This window comes from Sinocyclocheilus anshuiensis, unplaced genomic scaffold (assembly GCF_001515605.1).
Source record: "Sinocyclocheilus anshuiensis isolate Anshui unplaced genomic scaffold, SAMN03320099.WGS_v1.1 scaffold2047, whole genome shotgun sequence".
In the NCBI taxonomy this organism is placed as follows: Eukaryota; Metazoa; Chordata; class Actinopteri; order Cypriniformes; family Cyprinidae; genus Sinocyclocheilus; species Sinocyclocheilus anshuiensis.
In genome coordinates, this window is record NW_015554063.1 from 363,285 (window position 1) to 386,613 (window position 23,329).

Sequence of the window (23,329 nt, forward strand, 5' to 3'; positions counted from 1 at the left end):
TCTTCTGACAACACTAGTGCAGATAATGCAGAGAAAGAGTACACATTGTTCATTTACATACTGTATCAATACAAACATTTAAATATCATTTAATTATGGCCAAAAGAGGATAATCTATTAAGGATAGTATATATAGGATAATAATGTCTTGGATATTTACAGTAGTTTGCTACCAGGTTTTTCAAAAAGAACTCTTAAATATCTAACATTTAGTGCCATGGACCAAACTTTGACGAATCTTGTGCTAGTTCCATTGTATGAGACTGGTACAAAATTGTGCACCCTGAGACCAAAAAAAGTGTAAAAGCCAGCCTATCAGATTTAAATGGGTGATTTTAATCAGATAATGTTGTTTTTGCATGCAATATTCATCAGACATTTAGTGAACGGTCTGTGGGCATGCCGTTTTATGACTGCAACTAGGATCAGAGTGACTTCAAGAGTAACATCACTACTCTTAGTGGCCTATTAAAACAACAAGCATGGTTTATGTGTATTCAGGGCACTGTCACATGAAGGCAGATGGTTTGGAAATCTTTCAAGATGCTTTGAGACGCTGACTGTATCCCTCGACTCGTTCTGTAGCTTCAGCGGTTCGAGGATTAGATCCAACAACAGCCCATGACATACTTGTTTATAAGCTTTGGATGGAGCAAGTTATTTCAGATGTGTTGAAGTTTGAATTCTTGTCAAGTGTTCAGCCAGTGGCAGCTAAAATTACACTTATGACGTTTTTTACAGATCAAAGTTGAATTATTCATTTGTTGATGGGAATGTCTGAATACTGTTAGGAGAGTGCTACTTCAGACTGCTTCTATTTGGGATCAAACAGGTCTGACTGTATATTTGTTTGTGTGCCCGCAGGTCCGGGGCAGTGTGAACCTGACTGATGTCCTGTCTCCATGCCAACCGAAGTCTCAGGTTGAGGTAAACCTAAACCCTCCTGTCAGAAGGTGACCTCTCTGCCCCAATCTAAACTCTACAGGGTGAGTGACCAGAATTAATTCCCATACGCAGCACTGTTGTTGAAAGCTAGTTTTTGTTCCCTTCTTTATTTTTAAGCTCAATTTTTCTTGCTGCAGTTTATTCCTCTGTCATGAAATTGCAGCTTAGGTGAGTCTTTGAAAATGATAGTGAAATGAATTTGATAGGGAGTAATGATTATGAAAATAACTCATTCTGACACCTGTCTGAGTTCAGACAACTCACTTTGTGCTGATTATTACTGAAGGGCCATTAAAGGTCATATACGTTTGATTGAAGGAAATGTCAGTGAGGGAGACTTTTTGTTGACTAATTTAATCTTCATGTTCTTAAATCTTACTTTGATTCCCTCAGTGTTTCTTTCCATTTATTTTATGTAGAGAAAGACATTGTTTTGTCATATTTTCTCATAATATATCCTCTTATCATAAAGTGGACATAAAGTATTTTGACTACAAAAACTGAGCCAAAAAGGAAGGAATTTCACCCGTTTTTTTAATATATGTAATGCAATGACATTTATTTTAAAGATAAAAAAACAAACTATTCAATCCACAAAATAAAAAATAAAAAATTGTTATAAAATGTATTTAAATGGTAAAAAAGCTGAGAGAAAATTTATACACGACGGTTCAAGAGTTTGAGGTCAATAAGATGTTTTTGACACATTAAAATTATTATTATTATTAAAAATGAAAAAACTATTTAATTATTCTGTTGATTTGGTGCTTAAGAAACATTTTATCTTATTATCAATGTTTAAAAACTGTTGTGCTGCTTATTATCTGTGGAAACTGTGATACATTCTGAATACTTTGATGAATAGAAAGTTAAAAGGAACAGCATTTATTTGAAATAGAAATCTTCTGTGATATTATAAATGTCTTTACTATCACTTAATCAGTTTAATGAGTCCTTGGCAAATAAAAGCATTAATTTCTTTCAACAAAAAATTAATAAATTAATCAAAAAATCATACTGACCCCAAACTTTTGAACACTAGTGTGCATTTGTCGAAATGATTGAAGTGTGTAAACACTCTTTGGCGCCACTGTGCAATCTCTTTGTGTCCATACCTGGTTCTGAGGTGCTCAGGAAAAGCATACGGTAACTTTAATGTGTTTTGTGTTCAAATCCAAAGTAGTGATTGCTCTCCCTGTCAGAAAGGTCTCTCTTTCTGTCTCTCTGCGTGGGTGTGCCAGTTAGCAGTTTGACACTGAAATTTTTGGAGCTTAATTATGGTCCTGTCACATCGGGAGAATGAAACGTTTCGATCTCTCACCGTAATCATTGAACATGAACATCAAAATCGACCCATCATTAACACCATCGGAGGTGCATGACTTTACATTGAGCGACATATGTGTGTGTTTGTGTGCTGGATGACAGTAATAGATGAGATTTATGATTGATATGGATCGCTCATCATTAAAAAAGCCTTTTGTTACCTAAAAAGTACAGTGGCTGTTTCAGGAATGGTATTTGATCATACTTTGATAAATATCATCGCATTACAAGATTACCATATTCATGTACCGTGATATTTACTACTTCAAGGCACTTAAAAGAAATATTGCAGCAGTTCATTCCCATAATACTGTTAGCGAATCTATTGAAGTTTAGTATGGTAGTGTCAGAGTATTGCAGCCTGGCATTTAAAGTGTGTTTCTTGGTCTTTATTCAGTGTTGATGTGTGTTTGACTCACTCAGATAAATGGTATTTACTTGATACACTCAAACAGTAAGTCAGGGATTTTTATAAACAGTCACTGAGAGCAAAACGGTGTTATGTCTTGCCATATTATCAGTTTTGTGTTGTCCTGCAAGTGGAGAATTAGACAGTATTGGACTGAAATTATGTTGATTATTTGTGGTTGGTTAGTCAGGATAAAAGGACACCCATTGACTTTGTAGGCAGCTTCCTGTTTTTTCCCCGATCAGCTTTTAGATGTTTAGGCAACATGATTAGGGTATAAAATAACAGGGGACACTTTCTCAACATCTCTAATCCTCTTCTGGTGACCCGCTGAAAGATTCAGCCAGATTATTTTGCTCATCTTGATTAGATCCAAATCAGTTTTAGAGAGGCTGTGTTATGTACACATTTGATTTGGATGAATTGCTTATTTATTAATTTAAATGACCAGTGCAGTCTGTGTATTCACAGACAAATCAGGGGTCTGTCAAAATGCATTCAGTGTAGTGTCACTCAAAAAGAAATGACATACAAGTAATGCAGAATATGAATGTATTTATTTATAAGCAGTGAGGTCAGGCCAGGTTTGTAGAAAATAGTCAGACTGTTGTCTGTGGTTTTAGGTAGGGCTGAGTGATGTATTTGAATATTTCTGATGGAGTCATTTGGTTTTAATATATTCAATAATAATACATTTAATACATTCACTGGTTTTAATATATAATTTTTAGCCATGAAGTTTCTGTGCCATCAGGCCAGTCTTTTGTGATTTCAGTGTTTTAAGAAATAGAATATATTAATAGCATTTCTGATTTAAATGTCAGGAACAAATAGAGCTGGGATTTTTTTTTTTAAATGACAATAAAGACTGTTAAAATATAAAATCTATTAAAAACGCTTTTAAACTTTAAACATTAATAATAAGAAGAAATATTTTTAAGAAATTAGAATGGCTGTATTTGCCACCACAGGAATATATCTATTTAAGAATATATTAAAATAGAAAACAGATATATTAAATTGTAACAATGCTTCACATTATTACTATTTTTACTGTGTTTTTGATAAACTAAATACAGCCTTGGTGAGCATAAGAGACTTCTTTCGAAAACTACAGTGTAATTATACATACCACACACACACACACAGTTGATTTTATTTTATTTATTAATTTCTGTTTTTTTTTTTTGTATCTGTATCATCCTGCACCTTCTATATCATGGAAGCTTTTTACTCAGCATTGATTTTGTTCCTGTAGAATACTGTTTGTTGCTACTTCAGCCTCTCTTTGAGTGTGTCTCTTCATCTTTGTCTTATCGTGTACATTGTCCATGCTGAGATACGGCCTGAACTTTCTGCAAAGTTGCCCTGTGTTTCAAACAGATAAGACTGACATGTATCAGGTTTTCTGTAGGATTAAGGCTTCAGCACAGAGGATGATGTAAGTTGAGTCTCTTTTGCTTCCAGTTACTGACAGCACGGAGCGAAAAAACCCCAGCATTGCTTTTCATATCTGAAATGAAGCTCTGCCATTTGAGCACGTTCTCATTTGATATACACAGACCTCCCCCGCATCTGTCTGGATTCTCCAGGTGTGTGTGTGTGTGTGTGTGTGTGTGTGTGTGTTGGTTCATCCACTATCAGGGATTAATTAACACTCTGAAAGGGGAAGACTGGAGGGAGGTAGAGAGTGTCCAGTGCTGAGAGGAAAAGATGGATTGCGACGAGGGGAGAAGTGCAATAGAGCAAAAAAGAAAGAGCCGTTGATGGGCGAACGAATCTGCGATGGGATTTAATTGGCTGCTTGTACAGGCTGCAGGGTATTGTACCTGCCTGTCACACTAACACACCATAGAGTAAAGTTTAAGTGTGTGAGGCTGCATATATGTGAGTTTGAACATGTTATTGGCAAACATGACATATAGAACTGAACTTAAAGGAATAGTTAATTGAAAAATGAAAATTCATGTACTCTCCCTTATATTGTTCCAAACTTTTATGAATTTCTTTTTTCTGCTTGTGAACAGTGTTATTTTAATATTTTTATGTACTATTATGGTATTTGAATTAGCTTTTATTTTCAGTGTATTATTTTAATTTTAACTAAAATTTTTTTGTAATTTTGTTAAGCTTTTCTCATTTTATTATTTTTTTACATGTCTATTTAGCTTAAATTTATTTTTGTTTTGTTTTTATTGGTATTTTTATTGGAAATTATTGAAAGAGGGGCGTTTTAGTCGTTTTTGTACTGTTTTTGTACTGTTATTTCAGCATTTCTGATTTTTACGTTTTTCATCCAGTATTTATTTTTTATTTCAGCTTTGTTTCAGTTTTTCATGCAGTATTTATATTTTATTTCAGCTTTGTTTTAATTAACAAAATCAATTTTAATAGGTTCAGTTGACAGTAACAATCTGTGAAACAATACAAAGGAAGATGTTTAGAAAAAACTATATATTTTTTGGCGTGAACTATGCCTTTTAAAAGTCAACATTTGGGGCTTTCATAATTTATAATAATTCATAGTTTTCATAATTTAGAAACATGCATGTTTTAGTAGCTAATCATACTCTGTGTATGGTGTATTATTCATTGTCATTCTCTGTGTTACATTGTTCCCCTGACTGATCGTGTTAAACAGTTGCCATCTGAATTCCAATTTTTCTGAGAAGCTGAAAACTCATTTGACTCTCTCTGGTTGATTGGGTTCAGTCATAAGCAACTTTATCACAGAAAAGCATGCATAATGCCATAGTTTTGCCCCACTGGCCCAAGGCCACGTTCACTATTGAACCTCATGCTTCTCAGCCAATCACATCACAGCATCCTCCTAAGCATGACAAGGAGAAAGTTTATCCCCAAAGACATTATGTTACGACACACACACAAACACACACACACACGCATGCTGCCACCACTACCATGACTCCATAAAAAATGATCACCACTGTTGAAATGGGTAATTATGGAAAGAGGGGAATAATTTTGGTTTATTTATGTCAGTCACGCTTGCTACACTCTGTCTTTTGGCTTCGATAGGAACTGCAGCGCAGAGTGTATGCCAGGAATGCGTTTCTAACAGAGCGGGAATAATCACATTGAACTGCCGGCCTGCATGAGTAAATAGCATTGAACACAGTGTGCTGAAAAATTGTGTTTACTTGACGCCACTAAATGCCTCCAAACGCTTGGATTATCCAACGGTAATTCTGCCTCTTGCAAAGATCAAGTCTCATTTATCAGTGTTTAATGGTGCTGTACTGTATATCATGGTAGACCAGATTTTTACATTTTCGGGAGAAAATGAGTCAGTGGCGCTCATCACCACAATCCTGCCACTGATGTGCAGTTTTAGTTTTATTTTATGATTGTTTTAGGTGGTTGTTTACTGGCATAACCCATAAGAGCCAAAGTGATTTTTCTAGTTTCAGATATGACCCAAGTTCCTCCTTTAACGTAAGTCTATTTTACCAAAAATATATTTCATTAAACAGTATAGTATATAGTAGGGCTGTGCAATATATCGAAATTATCGAAATATCGCAAATGTGCATATCGCTACAGCTTGCAATATTTGGGGCCATGAACAAAAGACAAAGAGAAAATCACTCACTGCTTTTACCTAAATAACTTTTGTAGCTTAAATAAGAATCAGTGCATATTGAATTCAAAGAGTAAATACTACGCAGTGTTTTATTTTTCCTTTTTATTATTCAGTTCCTAAACTCATGTTAAAATGATTACACTAATGTTAAAATTACATTTTTATGTAATGCTCGAGTAAAACACTACCGTTCACTTTCAGAAGTTGTTGTAGGGGTGCTTTCTTATTAGAATCAGAATCAGAATGAGCTTTATTCACCACTTAAGTGTGCGCAAACACAAGGAATTTGTTGTGGTTTTACAGGAACGTCTCGGTTACGTATGGTAACCCTCGTTCCCTGAAGGAGGGAACGGAGACGTCATGTCGGATGACCGACGAATGGTGCCACCAACAGGACCTGCTCCTCGTCCTCCCTGACCTTGCACAGTATCTGTGGATACTGTGCAACCTGCGTACCCACAGTGGGGCAGCGCGGAAGAATGCAGGAACCCGGCCCGGGCGTCTCGTAGCCGGTCCGAGGCGGGGTCTGGGTGTGTGTAACACTGACCTGCGGTTGAGCAGAGGGTGCGTGGGTAGTCCGTTGGTTCGTCCTCCCGATCCGCCCACTGCTTCTCACTGGCGAGAGAGGAGGGTGAGTGTGATACGCACTGGATCGTCAACAACCCCCCGTCCCCTCTGGGGACCCAGAAATAGAGGAATTGCTCTTTGTCGAGTATTTTGGTACCGAGACAGAGAAACTGGAAGACGGAGCACATAGGGAGCAAAGACACACACAAAACCTGGCCCAGAGTCTGACACATACATGCATACAAATAACCATATATATATAACACAAGATAGTTATAGAAGTTCACAGAACTGACTCGGCAACAGCTGAGTAAAACTGTTTCATCTGAGCATGTGGCACTTTAAGCATTATCGTATCACATATCGAATATCGCATTATTTAATGTGTTATCGCATATCACATTTTTCTTCAATATCGCACAGCCCTAGTATAGTATATTAATATACTGCATATATTATTTTAAATGGAAATATTCAGCTTTATCCCACAACCCTGTTACTGGTTATTTTTCACCATATTGTTCTGACTCTTACTTGGCAGGCAGACAACTACATTAATGTTTTTTTATTTCTTTTTATTAAGTATTTCAGTTTAGCAATAAATACAAGCCAATATTTGTTCAAATGAGTAGATTTGATTTGATTTTACATTGTGTATATCCAGTTCAATGTTGGTTTATTGCTAGAAAATTGTAAAAAAAAAAAATATATATATATGTTTACCAATTTTCAATTACATTTGACCAATTTTCCAACTGTATTCATTTCTTAAAATTTATTTTGTATTCATTTACTTTTTTTGTGAGCGGGAAAAACAGCTAATGTAGTTTAAATTTGAATTGAATAGAAAATTGAATTGAGTCTAAGACACTATTTTGAACTGTAGTAATGGAAAGTGCCAGTAATAGTGAATAGCTTGCCTTAGCAGATGGTGTTATATACAGTTAAAATCAAATTCATGAACTGTGAGGCCAAGTGCCTTTAAATGCCTGTTTAATTAGGGTTACCTATGGACTAATAACCTATCGCAATGAAATGAATGGCATGAAAGAAAGGTCACACCATCACAGTTGAGCAACACCAGAGACATCCAGCAAACTTTGAAAAGCTCATTTGAATATTCTACATATCCATGGACGACTCACTGAACAGATGGTGGGAGGCAAAGTTAGATTATTCGTTTGAAATGAGAGACAGACAGACAGACAGACAGACAGATAATGGTATGTGCATGTATGTGTGTCATAATTTAAGTTTCTTGAGGCATAGAATAGGATCTGCTCTGAATAAGCTCATGTTTTGCCTCCAGAGGTAAATTCCTCATCTTCACAGGTGCTTTCACCTGCACCTGTTATCTTTTCATCCACTTGGATGGATTTCAATGTCCACGTGTCTCTCTCTCTTCATATCCTCTTTTCTCTATTCACACTCTCAGTTCGTCTGGACTGGCATTGTGCACACACTTTGGCAGGTATTATTGTGCAGGTGAAAAAATTGTGTGTGTGTGTGTCATAAAATCTTTAACAGAAGGCCGTTTTTGTGTGATGTTTTTCAAGTGTGTTCAATAAATCCATCACTCAAACCACATCAGTTCCATGCTGCTCTTTCTCACTCAGTTAAAATCTAAACCATTTTATTCAACCTTTGTTTGACGTCACTCCTTGCTCCTCCCTTCACTGAAGTTTTTATCTTTCTGTGTTTTGTAAAACATACGGTATTTGGTAATTAAGTTGAAACACTTTGTCAGAGATCGCAGAGCACAATTTGACAGACCGAATCTTCCCCTAGATGCTTTCCCTTTTGATCATCTGAGATGTGAGATAGCAGGATTTCACAGAGCACAGGCATTGTGATTTACGTGTCAAATTTTGAGCAGACGCTGCGGTTTGAGTTAGTTGAAATAGATCGAACATTTCATCCGGGGTCACTTGGTTAATTTCATTCTTAGGGTAAATGAACAGGTCAGTTGAGCTGATGTTGGATTGTTGCAGGAGAATTGACAAGCACGGAGCAGTGTGTTTCAAACATGTCCTTGCTGAATAACAGTATTAAGGTTACTTTAAATTTTTTTATTTTTTTTTATTATGTGTGACTGCCTTCAGTTCTTATAGTGCAAACCCTGCATCAGTCCCATCTGACAGACGGAGGATCCCTGTCCTTGTAATATAATATTAATAACAGAAACTACCATATTCTTGACAACTGACACAGTGAAAGATACAACTGCTGAAAGAGACCGTTTCAGGTCACTGCTTGAGAATGAAATGCCTTTACTCTGTGCAAATATAACTGAGGTTCACTGAGAAAAACACACTCGATCCACGTCCTACATCGGTTCAGTGAAAGATGGAGTTTCTGTTATTTCTCTTAATGTATACAAGAGGATAGAAGGGCAGAGATGATGGCATGTAGACAGAATCCAACACTGAATTGAAAAACTTCAATTCACTTCTTTCTTTTCTTGATAAAATGGTGAAGTGAGCTAGTAAAGTTATTACTTTTTGGCACCTGTGTTACATAATCACTAATTGTTTTATCCTGAAGTAGTAATTGGAATAAATGCAATTTAAACTTACCCTGGGAGGCAGTTGATTTTGCCATTTTCGTCAATAATTCTGTACTAAATGACTCATTCTCTCATTTCGGTTTTATGTGAAATTAGTTCCTGAATGGTTGTCCCCACCACAGCCACTCATGAACAGATGCTTCACCCTCGCTACAATTCAATCTCATTATATAACGCTTTCATTTATTTTTCAGCCTGGGTTTGGCTTGAGTGCTACTCATGTCTTTAATAAGCATTTTAAATACCTCCGGTATTTCATTGTATTCTTCTTATGATGTGTTATGACAGTTTATCTCAAACTGATTGACTGTAAGCGATTTGTCTTGATTTCAGGGTAATTTTATACGAATCGATCAAGACTTGCTGAATATGCTTTGACAGTGATGCAGCATTGTTACAGCGCTTTCCAAGGTAACAACTTCAATTTAACATTATTATCGTTAAATCTGTCATAAAATGCCATAAGCTGTCTGAATCAACTTGTTGTCATGGAGAGACGGGCTAGTTGTAATTAGCCTAATGACAGAAAGGAAGAGGCCACAGTGGAAGCCAGACAATTATTGCATTATGCTAATGTGAACTAAGACCATTAAGGCAACTAGCATGGAGTAGAAATATCATTGTTTCCTTCTAAATACCTCTGACCGACATTAAATGTCTCCCAGCCGTAATGACTGCTCTTCAGTTCATCAATCCTGACCACAACAACATTAACTTTCCCTGTTTAATCAAGGCCTTTTTAAGGTTCAAGTAATCTTGGAGACATGATGTCAAGCCAAAAACTTTCAGTCCAATTTAACAAGGTGTGAATGCACTGATAGAGCACAGTAAGTATTTATTATTGTAATTCGTTATTATTCAGTGCAAACACACCTCCTTTATATGTAAATTTGAGTCGTTACAGATTAAACGTTATTCGCAAAACTCGCACCGTTTCATTTAAAAGAGGTGTTTGTGTACATTTCCAGTTAATTATGGATGCAGTGATTCATCAAATGATGATCAATTAATTGAGAAAAGCTTTATAAGTAGGCATATAAGTGTAGATGTTTCCTGGCGTGTTTCTAGATGTCTTACAGTCCCAGTAAAGTATGCCATATCTTGGTAGTGTGCTGCATTTTTCTCAACCTAGCACTAAAAATGGCCGGCAAGGTCAGAAATTGCAACATGCAAATTGCGTTGAGCAGAATTAGTCTTTGCATTTGTGCCATTGCATTGATTTGCATGCTTCTTTTAATAAATTGGGTGATAAAAACAATGCATCCAGTGTGTGCAAATAAACATCTGTGATTAATTCTTTGTGAATTTTCTGATCATTTTTATATGTGACAGTTAGCAGCTATGAGCTTATCTGTTTATTCAGAGTCATGCATCATTCAAGCATAAACAATGGATGCAGCAGACGGAGGTTGCATATTGTGAAGAGGATAATTCACTGAGAAGATGTTTAGTGTGATGAAAAGACCCTCTTCAGGGGACCCCTCATTTCACATTCATCTTAGATTTCCAAGAACCCCACATATTTATGTTTTTACTCATGATGACTTTGCTCGGAAAGGGTTAGTTATTGTCATAATCACATGCCCTGTGACTTACAGATGTTTATTATAGGTTAGTCAGACATTCATCTTTGTGAGAGCTGTGACTTTTGAAAAACAATTGTCTTTTGAGAAACAGTCATCTGAGAAAATATGGCAATTGTGGCACAGGGATGAATTGTGGATCTGCACTGTGATCTGAAAAGGGATATTATTGCACTGTAAGTCATATGATGTAAATAACAGCCCCCCAAAGGTGTGTTATGACTGCAGTTCAAACACGCCATTATGCAGTATCGTCATCTCTCAACTTTTGCTTTTGTTCAAAAACTTTCTGATGAAAACTAATGCTTTTCATTTACAGTGCTGCCTTTTGGAGGGAAACCTTTAAAATCCTGAAGATCTGAATTGATGATTCTGGCTTTAATTAGTATAGCCTGTTTTAGTGATCACATCAATTCTTTACAGGCTATGCTAATCTATGCCAGAATTAGCAATGCATGTGGGACGGACTTACTCTTCGCTTATGGGCGTCACTTTGTGTTAATAAGTGGTGAGGACAGTGGCACCAGAACAAGTTTTGAAGTGTGTGTGCTATTTGACGTGCTGGTTATGGCATCACTTAATGCTAATGTCTTAATATTAATTAGGTTATCCTCAAATATTTTAATAATGTTTCACAATTTTAGTGTTTTTATTGTATTTTTATCAAATAAATGAAGGCTTGATGATCAATGAGCATAAAATACAGTAGTTATTGTTTGAAACCTTATTGACATTATATTATATTATATTATATTATATTATATTATATTATATTATATTTAAAAATACAGTTTCATGAAGTGGTGGGGACAAGTTGTCCAAGCAAAAAGTTATGCATTTTTCCACTTTCATTTCCATTCTTTATTATGTCATTACTGTATGATGTTATCTCTTAAAGGAACCGTTCACCCCAAACTTTCCAAGCTGTTCTTTTCCATACAGTGATAGTGAATGGTGAAAACAGCAAGACTTTCTTTAAATAAGAATGTCACAAAGAATAATATCACATGAAGCAATCGTATGATTTCAGAAGACCTGGAATATAGTTCATTAATGATTAGGATCACTTTAATCAGGTTTTTTGTGCTTTTTTGGTCCCCATCCACTTTCATTGTATGGAAAAGAACAGCTCAGTACTTTTGCAAAACGTCTTCTTTTTCAGAATAAAGAAAGTTGTACGGGTTTGGAACGACATAAGGGTGAGTAAATGATGACAGAATTTTCATTTTTGGGTGAACTAATTCTTTAAGATTTGTTTTCTCTCTTGCTCACTGCACATTTTACACCCTAAGATATTAAAAGTAAGCATTTACACCTCACTTGCAGAGCTACTATATTCCATACGCACTGAGGGCCTTAATCTCATTCAGTGTAGGTATTTGTGTGATTGCCAGACCCAAAATTGTACAATACCACCAATAAGAAGGACAAAGCCAAAATATAAAGGCATTTTCCCTAGCAAGATGTCCAATCCATTGTACTCGTCACCTTATCAGTGGCCCGAGATTAGATAGTTTTGTCCACTGACCAGAAACATGACCTCAAAGAAGACCTCATACAGACAAGAGCTGTGTGTCATCGCCTGTCAGATGGTAATCTCCATGCAGTCCTGACTCAATGTTATAGGGGCGGCAATGAACGTAAAAAAAAAAAAAATTGGGTCAGGCTTCAGCTCTGATCTAAGAGCATTTTTTTCGTTAACCCAGGAGGTCAAAGGTCATCAGTTCGGTGAATGGCCCTTGGAAAGTAATTTAACACCTTTGGAGAAGTCATTATCAGTTGTTTGAATGATTTCTGCGTATAGTGGGTCGATACCTCTGTGGCGTCCCTCCAAACTCGTGTCATGCTCCGGTGCACATGGACATGTTCCCAACATGTGTGTGGAGTGGCTTCACATTCCAAAAAAGCTTTAGTCCAGTTGAATTTGTCAAAATCAAAAGGAAAAAGTGCCAAGTCTCAAATATGTTTAACAGTTTTGTTATTCTTTCATTTTAAGAGCAAAATAATAAATTATTTGTACTGTAAATTTTTATTTGTTCATTCTACCTTTTTATTCGCCTTCTGTAATCTCTCTCGGCCAGACTTTTCTTCGCATTAACCTTCCCTGCGGCACTCAAGAGAAATCGTCTTGGGAAAGGAGCCATAGTCCTAATTACTTAACCATGTTTTGTCCTTTGGTGCTATTGACAGGTGATATTAGTAGACATTCCCTTGTGTGCCTGAACCCAGATCGGCTTTACGGCCTCATCACATATCTGATCTAGACAGGGCTTCTGATCTCAGATCAGCCTGAAATGTCCACCTCTGCCCGGTAACAGATTTGCATTTGAGTGGCAGAGCAAAAGGCTGTGAGCGTCTGTAGGCAGCTGGTACACACCCCTGGCATCCAGGTCCATGAATGTTAATGTGGCGCTGTAAAGCCCATGGGTACCAGATCTCTCCACAGTGGGATCACCCAAATTTACATACCCCGTCAGTCATAATATTTCCTACTTAAAGGGATAGAGACCTAAGCTGGCATGGGCTGCAGAAAAGAGGAATAACTCTTGTATTTACCTGGATTTTATAAAGGGAATTTGCATTTCGCTGCAGGGCTTATGTCAGAGTCAGAGTAGCTTTATTGTCATTCCAGCTCTATACAGTTAGTATACAGTGAAACGAGACAGCGTTTCTCCAGGACCAAGGTGCTACATAGACAAAAAACACAGAACACAGGACTACAAAGAAACTAAACTGGACATAATTAAATTATATTAAATAGGCTAAGTAAAAGTTAAATAAGAACTAAGAAGAAAAAAAAATTTCGTTTTACGTTTTTGAGAGTAAACATAAACCAGTAAACATAAACTAGGCTTGATGACGTATGCAGCCTGCAAATGCAACCTCCGGAGGATGCAGCCTTCCGTTTGAGAAACGGCCAATGTATTGTTCTATGACGTTTTTTCTTTTATGTCGTTAAAGGGGAGTATATCATGAGAAACTGAATTTCCTTGATCTTTTGAGATAAAAGAGTTCATTTACTATGAAAACACACTGTTAGTTTCAGAGCTTAAATCTTCTTTCCCAGTCCAACAGGTCCATATTTTGAAACGGAGCTGCACTCCAAAGTCTTTGGATTTCTTAAAGTCAGAAACCTGAAAACATTACTACTTTTCAAGATTCAGAATTTGCCAGTCATGATGGTTTTAATATTGAAAATGTAATAGAAATGATCTCCGAACACTATAATGATAAGATTAAGATATGGAAATGTTTGCCAAAAATTGTCCGTTTCTCAAACGGAAGGCTGCATTCTTCGGAGGTCGCATTTGTAGGCTACATACATCATAATGAAGATCTTATTTTAGACTATTAACAGTTACAAATTTGACCATTATTCTTAGCTAAGCGTAAATTGTTGTAATATGCTAATGACCCGCGAATATAATGCTAAGTTAACTGAAATAAACCAGGCTTGATGACGTATGCAGCCTGCAAATGCGACCTCCGGAGGATGCAGAAACGGCCAATGTGTTGTTCCTGGCTTCATATCCACTTCCTGTATCCATTTAAATGATCCAAACATTAGGAAAAATTGGCTAACGTTTTTTATTTTATTTTATCAGTGTCCCGGTAATTTATTTGTAATTGCAAGGGTCAGAGAGGCTGGAAATATTTATTACAAACTAAATTATTTCTCTACAAAAAACTTTGAATAGTATAATAAGCAAGGGGGAAAAGCATGATTTGATTCCTTGAGGAATTGAAATTAAGTCATCATCTATGTTTTATCACTTGTCCTGCACACTATGACTGGCTTCTCAGCTTCAAAGAATCTATCAACATCTTTTTCTCTTGGTTTATACTTCATATTGTGATAATAAACTCATATCAGGTTACCTAGTTTGTAAAATAATTCCCCAAATTTCTTTTCGTCGTTCATAAAGTTGTTAGTGTTTGAGTTTAAACATGTGGCAATCCTTATTCTCTCAGCAACCAGGTCTCTCAACAGTCCATTTCATCTTGCTGGAACTGTTTATGCATTCAGAACTAATTAAGGGTTTCATACAGGGACCCATTTATTTGCAATATAAATTTATTTCTTTTCCTTCTATTCCTGACAGGCCGTTAGTGGATGTGCTGGTGTCTTGATTGCTAAACTTTTTTTCAAAAGTTTTTTTAACCTGCCGTGTGAAGTCTGGACTTCTGTTTTGGATGTTATGAGAAGATGAGATTTGAGGCGTTGGAGCATGTTAGCCTTATGGCTCTCTGTGTGTGCCTGATTAAAATAGAGATAAGCTAGCAGTGTGAACTGTGAAGTACACCCTTGCCACAATTGAATGGACAGGACAAAGCAAATAAGCAAAAAAGAAGAGAGGAATTTGTATTTGTTTGGAATTTGTATCTCAGTTTGATGTGGGCTTGTTATAAATTTGAAATAAATAATTACAAATAAATTGAATTGAAATTTGAAAGTAAAAATTGTCATATTTACTCACCTTCATGTCATTCCAAACTTGTGTGACTTCTGTCAAAACTGACTAATGTTCTCGTTCTTTTACATACAGTTATAATAAATTAGGAGTTTTAAGCTACAGAAAGGATGCAAAAGCATCATAAACCTGCCATAAAAGTGGACCGTACAGCTTTTGCGCTATATTCCAAGTCTTCTGAAATCATATGAAATTTAAGTCATTATTCACTGGCAATGTTATTTCCCATTGACCTGTTAGTGTCCAGATCATTGTGTAAGTGAACTGAGAACCAAATCAGTCCAATTCATCAACTCAAACCTATTTTAAGTTTTTTATTAACTCGATCTTTTTTTCACACAAAGCTATCGTGTGGTTTCAGATAACCTCAAACATAGCTCCTGAACTTTTTTTTTTGCTCTTTATTTGTAGCTTCAGCCCTAGTCCTCATTTACTTTATTATTTATTATTTTAAGACTACATTAGGACTAGGAAAATATTCTTAAGAACGTCTCCTTTTGTTTTCCACAAAATTCAAGTTTATTTGTACAGCGCACAAAAGAAAGTCATATTGTTTTTGAATGACATGAGGTGAGTAAATGATGACAGAACTTTCTTTTTTGGGTGAATTATCGATTTAATAATAACCCTGTCTTGCTTTGTTGTCCCTTTTTCACAGAGCTCTGCTTTACGTATAATCTGCCAGATAAACTCTGAAAAACGTTGTAATAAGAACCTTTGAGAAGAACTCATGTATTGACCTTCTCTTTTTGTGTCATCTCCTTTCTACTTTGACAAATGCTTTCACTTTGACCTGATTAAAGGCTGCCTTTGTTTTTATTGGTATCACTGGTCTTGGTCAACGGATAAAATTCATTCAGCAAGAGCTTCTATCACTCGTTGTTTTAAAAGTTTAATTTAATTTATTTTCCTCGAGAAACCCAATGCTCTTGACACAGACCGTATTACATACATGATTGGCAAGTTTTCTATGCCGAGGTAATGTTATTCATTTTTTGCTCTTTTAATGTCTGTGAAACACTGAGCTGTATTTACTGTACTCTTTCTCGCTTCTTGATCCCGTTATATTGAAATATAAAGCACACAGCAGAGTAGCAGCTAAAGCTCATGATTTGTGATATTGTAGTTCACTTAAAAATGAAATTTCTGTCATAATTTGTCTCAATGTCAAAATTCAAGCTGCAAAAAGGATAGAAAAGCACCATAAAGGTGGTTCGTAAAACTTGTGTGATATATTACTAGATTTCTGTCACCATACACCAGTCATTTTTGCTGAGTGTTCTCCTCTGTTGTAGCTTTTTTTTTTTTTTACAAACATAGCTCATCATTTCTCTTAAAAACATTCTCAGCACTTGTATCTCAGCTTAAAGGGGAGATAACACACACAGTTTCACCCAATCTCATGTTAATCTTGAGTACCTATAGAGTAGTACTGCATCCTTTATATCTCCAAAAAGTCTTTAGTTTTATCATATTTATAAAAGAAAGATACAGCTTTACGATTCTCTCCGGAAAAAGCCGAGCTCCTGGAGGTGCGCCGTGGGTGGAGCTAAAGATTGACAAGCACTTGAGCTCCGACTGCCAACGAAATACAGACATTTGATGCAGTTTCACTTACCGTCTACAGTTCTGAATCATGACCGGGACCTTTAATAGCTCTACCGCTCCATCTTTCAGTATCAAACGATGTACAAATCCAGCATCGAACTGGGCCTTGCTTATAAAACGTTCGTCAACAAACACACTTGTGAAACTCTGTTGCTGCTCCGGAAAAACAAACCGCATCCACTGTTTACATAACGTTGGGTTGTTTAGGACAGTGTTTCTCAACCAGGGGTCCGTGGACCCCTAGTGGTCCTTGACATAAGGCCAGGGGGTCCGTATAAAGTATACATTTTTGTATAAATGTTGTATATTTTGACATGACATGTTCCCATGAAAGAAAAATCCAATATAGCTGATGATATGGCCAAATACTGGACAAGTCAGCTAACTTGAATTATACTTGACTGCATTTGGTCCTCACAAGTGCAGCGCTGCCACCGCCCGCCGGATGAAGCGCGTTGATGGGAGCGATCTCGCTCTTGCTCTGGTCGATGCGTGCGCGGGCGCATTCTTCCGGGAGAAATGCCCATATAAGGAGTTCCACCCTCGTTTACGTCATGAAGAGCCACGATCGAAAAAAACTCTCTGAAACTTGTACGAACCCGGAAGTAAGATTTTTAGCACAGAAATACTCCGTCATACGTCCAAATTGTTTTTGCTTAGCATGAGAATCCGACTCTTTAACAGTGTAAACAACTCTGAATGCATGAAACAGCATTGTACCCCTCTTTAATCAGGTCACCTGTTCAGCTCCGACTGTGAACTTTGCTAACCTGTGCAGTGTTGACAGACTCTATGTAGAGTTGATCATCAGAGTAAATGAATGAAAGAAAAGAGCGTTCTAGCTCTGAGTGCATCCTTCAACACTTTGAGGAATGACTTGTAATTTCCTAAGGGCAGAGTCATTACAGTAGTCCTGGTTGTCTGGGTTTTATAGACCCAGGAATAGCCCCACTCGTGGTGGAGGAAGTCTCCCATCACCAAAAGCTCTGTGTTGTGATAGTCAGCGTTTGTGTGGTCAGAGATCCAGTGTCTTCAGGAAGTGTGTGTGTGAACATAGATGCCCAAATCCCACAGCTAACCATTTGTTTGTTTGGTTGTAGAGGTCTACGACAGCAATCACATTATATGACTGGACTTATTTTAGGACATGCAAACAGATGTATTTGATATATAATTTCTAAATGTTCACCATTTCTGCACTCTTGCAGTCAACTTGCAGGTTAAGGTGTGGTTATTTACTGTTGCTCTGTGAAATTTCACAGGTGAAAGAAAGTGGAAAAGGATGTGACAAAATACAATTAAAAATGATGAAATAAAGATCTAAAGCTATTCTGTTGGCACCAAAAGTATTCATTGCTGCAATTCCCATTAAAATGACTGGGTTTTGAGCAATTCTATTTAATTACTGCTAATGATCTACATTGCAGCTAATTCTGGCCAAACTTGGACAGGAAGTGGCCATCTGACCTGCATTTTATAGTGTCCAATGATAGTTTATTTCATTTGGGTGTATTTGAAGTATAATAATAGGTCAATGTAAGGGTGGTGTTTCCTTATGGTAGAGTATGGCTGTCGCCATACCTTAGCCCAGTCAGGTGTGCCTTGGAAAATTATCCAAATTTCATATCTCTTATGTTTCATTATTATTATTTTAAATCAGTGCTATTGGTCATTGTTATGCCTGTTTGTGGGTTTTACAAATGTCAGACAGATATCAGCTTGTTCGCAATGCAAGGTTAAATAAATAACTGATGTTTGAATTAGTACAGCGTTTGCTTTACTCAAACACTATGTCTGTAAAGGCTAATGTTTTTTTGTATGTTTGAAAAGCGGAGAAGAGTCTTATAGCTTTTGCCGTCTAGTTGTAGCCAATATAATTTTGTACGTTTTAAATATTCACTGCATATAGCGCTTCATCATTTATATCATGAGATTTTGGCCAAGTGTATTAAACGACATGAAAAACTAAGCGCCCATATAGGCCTAGCTACAATAAAAATCATAACCTGTAAGTTGATGAAAGCGTATAATGCAATGCACTTGCTGCCTCAGATACAGACGTTCTAATGACAGACAAAACACAGATCTCAGTCATTTGCTGGTCAAAAATCAACTCCAGTTGAGCTTGATTTTCATAAATTGATAAGTGCAAGTATCTGATAAAGCTATAATACCAGCTGATGACGCAATGTTTAATTATTGATAAAAACTGCCATACCCTATGGTTTTGTGAAATGCCGCCACTGGTCAAAGTGAATACATTTGATTCAAATTATGGTAAACCAGTCTTCATGAATGGTTGATTATTTGCAGCATAAGCTAAATACATCTTACTTAGTGAAAGTGAACGGAAAGAAACAGGAATATTCCTGTTAACCTGCTAATGAGCACCTTTCAAACTTGATGCCAAACTTTGGCAAATCTGTTTCATCCTACAAAGTGTTCTGCGCTGTTTGGGTTTCTAATTGACCGTACAAGAGTTTCTTTTTCTAACTAACTTCAAACTGGAGAGTTCATCATACAGTATGTGTTTTTCTCTCAATTAAGAGCCAAATAAGGAGAAGAAAAATGCATCTGGTTAATGTCAAGGAGGAGAGGAGGAGGAGTGAGAGAGTGAGTGATCGTCTGTTATAGTGGACCACAGAGGTTCTCTGTGTGTCAGATTCTTTGGCTTTACATCATCATGCAGCCTGATAAATACTTCACACCTGCAGTGAATACTGCACAGAATCAATAATCAGTCTTTTGAGAAGGAACAAAACAGAAAGTTTCAGCTGCAGCCGCTGCATGCGTTTATTTGAAAGGGAATCAGATCCCTTTCATAAGTCAGAGAGAGTGTGAAGTGTAAATAGGGCAAGAAGAAAAGCATTAAAGAACATTCTAGAGGCATGATGCATTATAAAGCATTATATCTCCATTCTTGGAATCAAATGTGAAGATCTGAAACAGGAAATGTGAAACTGACCGTCAAATACTGGCCAAACACCTGACAAATACTTTGAGGAATACATCCGTGCCTGAGTAATAGAGCAATTCCAGACATTCTTGTGCTTTGCCAGAACCAAGATCAAATTGTAGACCAAGCATTTGTGAGCGCTATCAAAACAAATCTGTCATATCGGTCTATGTAGTTTGTTTCATTTAGTTTTATTAATCGTTATGTAGTAAATTGTGACTATTGCGATAAAATCTGGAACACGTTGTACAGCCACCCGCTGAGAAAAGAAGAGGCCTTCTTACTGACATGAGCCAACTGGTAGTTTAAGGTCCTCTAATACTTTTGTTTTGACATTGTATAATGTAAATTATATCATATCAGTATGATATCAGTCATTATGTCCCAAAAATCTGGAACCTATTGAAATTAGGCAAACTTTGAGTAACGTTTTTTTATTTTCTTGAATTTCACAACAACAACAAAAATAATAATGAATATTATAAAAAATCTGGAACTATTTTTTTTGTGTATGTATGTTTAAACTCAATAATAACAATAATAATAATAATTATTAGATTTAAATATTTTCCATTATTATTATTATTATCATTACTATTCTTTAATTTGTTGCATTTCACTGTTTTTAAATTCTGAACTGTTTACTTTGAGCTGCATTTTGTACTTTAAAAATAAAAATAAAATGTATTATTATTATTATTATTATTATTGCTTTCATCTTCTTTAATTTGTTGCATTTCACTGTTTTTATATTCTGACCAGCATTTTAACTATATTATTATTTTATTTATTATTATTATTATTATTATTAATGACAAACCATGATTAACGTGATCTAAATCTTAAATAGCTGATAGTGAAATAATAGATCAGTGCACAACAAAGTAGCACATCCAAATGCGAAAAGATGTGTATACAATTAACAATTCTTGATTGGGATTTCTCTCCAAAAATAAGGAGTTGGTTTCCAGTCATTTTATTTGGAATAAAAGCCAGCCAATCAAATTTCTGCCAGATCTCGGCACTGCTGAACGGCAGCCACTGTTTCCGACAAATGCGAGAATAGAACAGAAAAAAACACAGATTTTTTGGGAACTGCAAAGTAAGATAAGGTTGCTGCCATCACTAAACAGGATTTAGCAATGTCTCTGACCTTATGTGTTTATTTTTAAGAGCAGATGTGATTTGTTGTGTGCCTGACAGAACGTACAAGACCAAGTGTGCTGATTCTGTTTGCACCTCATTGAATTCATCCTCCATAATCTACTAACCATGAAAAGTGTCCTCTTCTGTCACCCGTAGGTCGGGTGCCTGTCCTATAGAAAAGCATTGTGGGTAATTTAGAGTCCCTGGCAGTAAATGTCGAGCATGGTCATATGCCTCCGGGTAAAGAGGATGGTTATAAAAGACTTACGAGTGTAGAGCCACACAGCATTGCTGCTTAGTAACCCTGTTTGTTGTTTGAATCTTTCCATTTAGCAGGAATGGCTAAAGTCAGCACTGGCAATCAATCATGCCTGGTAATTTAACAGTCTCTTAAAAGTCTTTTCACAGCCGTTTCTCCTTTACACAGATTGCAACAGTCTGTCAGTATGTTAGAGAACTCTTCCTGCTCATTCATTCCTTTAGTGAATTACACCAGTAGCTTTGAACTAGGTAATATTGATGCAGCTCTGATCTGAATGAAGCTTTACCTTTTTTTTAATTTCACACTTCCACTGTTATTTCAGACTTCTTGAAATAGTCCAGTGTGTGAGGTCCAAGCTAGTCTGAAAGCCTGCAGTATCGTCATATTCAGTTCTATCCTCAGTATTCATTGAATATTGATCATGTCTGACAAAAACTGATTAATAACAGTTCATTTGCTCAGTGACACGTCTATATCATTCCATTGAGGTCTTGTAATTTACATCTCCTCGACAGTCTCTCAAGTTATTAATCTCAAGACTATGAGCCATTTCTATGACCCCACTGTTTAGCTCGGGCTCATATTAATAAATCAGATGCTCGTGTCTAAACTGTGGCTCTGGCTATTGACAGATCACCCATCATGATGTATGTGCCTGCCTGGCTGAAGTAGATGTGTGTTTGCTTCTATTGGGTCCTAGTGCCATTTATACTGATGGCTTGTGAGCGTTTCATCTCTGGCACCCTACCAGACAGCATCTGAAACAGAGCATATTGTACAGCCCTCTGAGAGCGGAGAGAAACATCTCCAACGGAGCTGAAGATTGCGTCCCTGAAAACTGTACTATGTCCAATGTGGTGTGGAATAGAATGTGTTGACTGGAGGCCTGAAAGGGTGCCAGATAAGCTTTAATCTTGCTTTCACTAAAAGTCTTTAAAGGCCATACATTTCAAGTTGTTTGCTAGTCTTGGTATAAAAATAAACAGGCACAATATCTGAAAACCTCTGGTCTTATTTTAACTACAAAATAAGGTACAATACAACTAAAAGGTTTGGGGTTGGTAAGAAGTCTTTTAAAGGGTTAGTTCACACAAATGAAAATTAGCCCACAAATTACTCACCCTCAAGTCATCCTAGGTGTATATGACTTTCTTCTTTCAGACAAATCCAGTCGGAGTTATATTAAAAATTGTCTTTGATCTTTCAAGCTGTTTAATGCCACTCAGCGGGTGTTGCATGTATCAGTCCAAAAGAAGTTAAATAAAAAGCGCCCATCCATAAAAAAAAAATGTCTCACATGGCTCCGGGGGTGAACAAAGGCCTCCTGTAGCAAATAGATGCGTTTTTGTAAGAAACTGGTGGTGGTTTAGGAGAGACCCCCCACATGGTTGTAAAAGCGCTTTGGGTGTACAACAATACACAATAAAAGTGCTATATAAATGCATCATTCATTTATTAATTCAAGAAAAATATCCATATTCAAAACGTAATAATCACTTTAATGTAGCTTGCGCCAACAGTTCTACACGGAAGCAGCTCTGATTAAAGACTGTGAATTGAAGTTATCTCTGTGTTTCCTCGTTCCGTGCTCCAAGTGAAGTGTGACAGAAGGTCCGACCTAAACAGTTACCTCCGTTTGTACCCTCCGTTTTGTTTCCGTTTTTCTCCCAGTGTTTTTCTTTCCGTTGTGTCCCCTACCAGGTGCGAGAGCCGGCGACAGTGCCCACCACGAGGGAGCAGGCCATGGACGGTGTGAGCGCCTGCATCATGGCTGAGGGTGAGCTGACTATGGCGGGACATAAGTGCCAAAATAAAGAGGGAAGGGATCCAGCCCCCGAAGCCAGCTCAGAGCGCCCTCCAGTGCCCGCTCCTAGAAAGCGCCCTC

At 36.8% G+C, this 23,329-nt stretch overlaps 1 protein-coding gene across 1 annotated transcript in view; it reads left to right on the forward strand.

The window, feature by feature from the left end:
- The first annotated feature begins 877 nt into the window (after positions 1-877).
- LOC107668606 (muscarinic acetylcholine receptor M1-like) overlaps positions 878-23,329 on the forward strand; it is a 61,317-nt gene continuing 38,865 nt past the window's right edge. The window contains exon 1 of the mRNA XM_016460546.1: positions 878-986. The gene's annotated coding sequence lies outside the window, so the exon portion shown is untranslated. The remainder of the gene's footprint in view (positions 987-23,329) is intronic.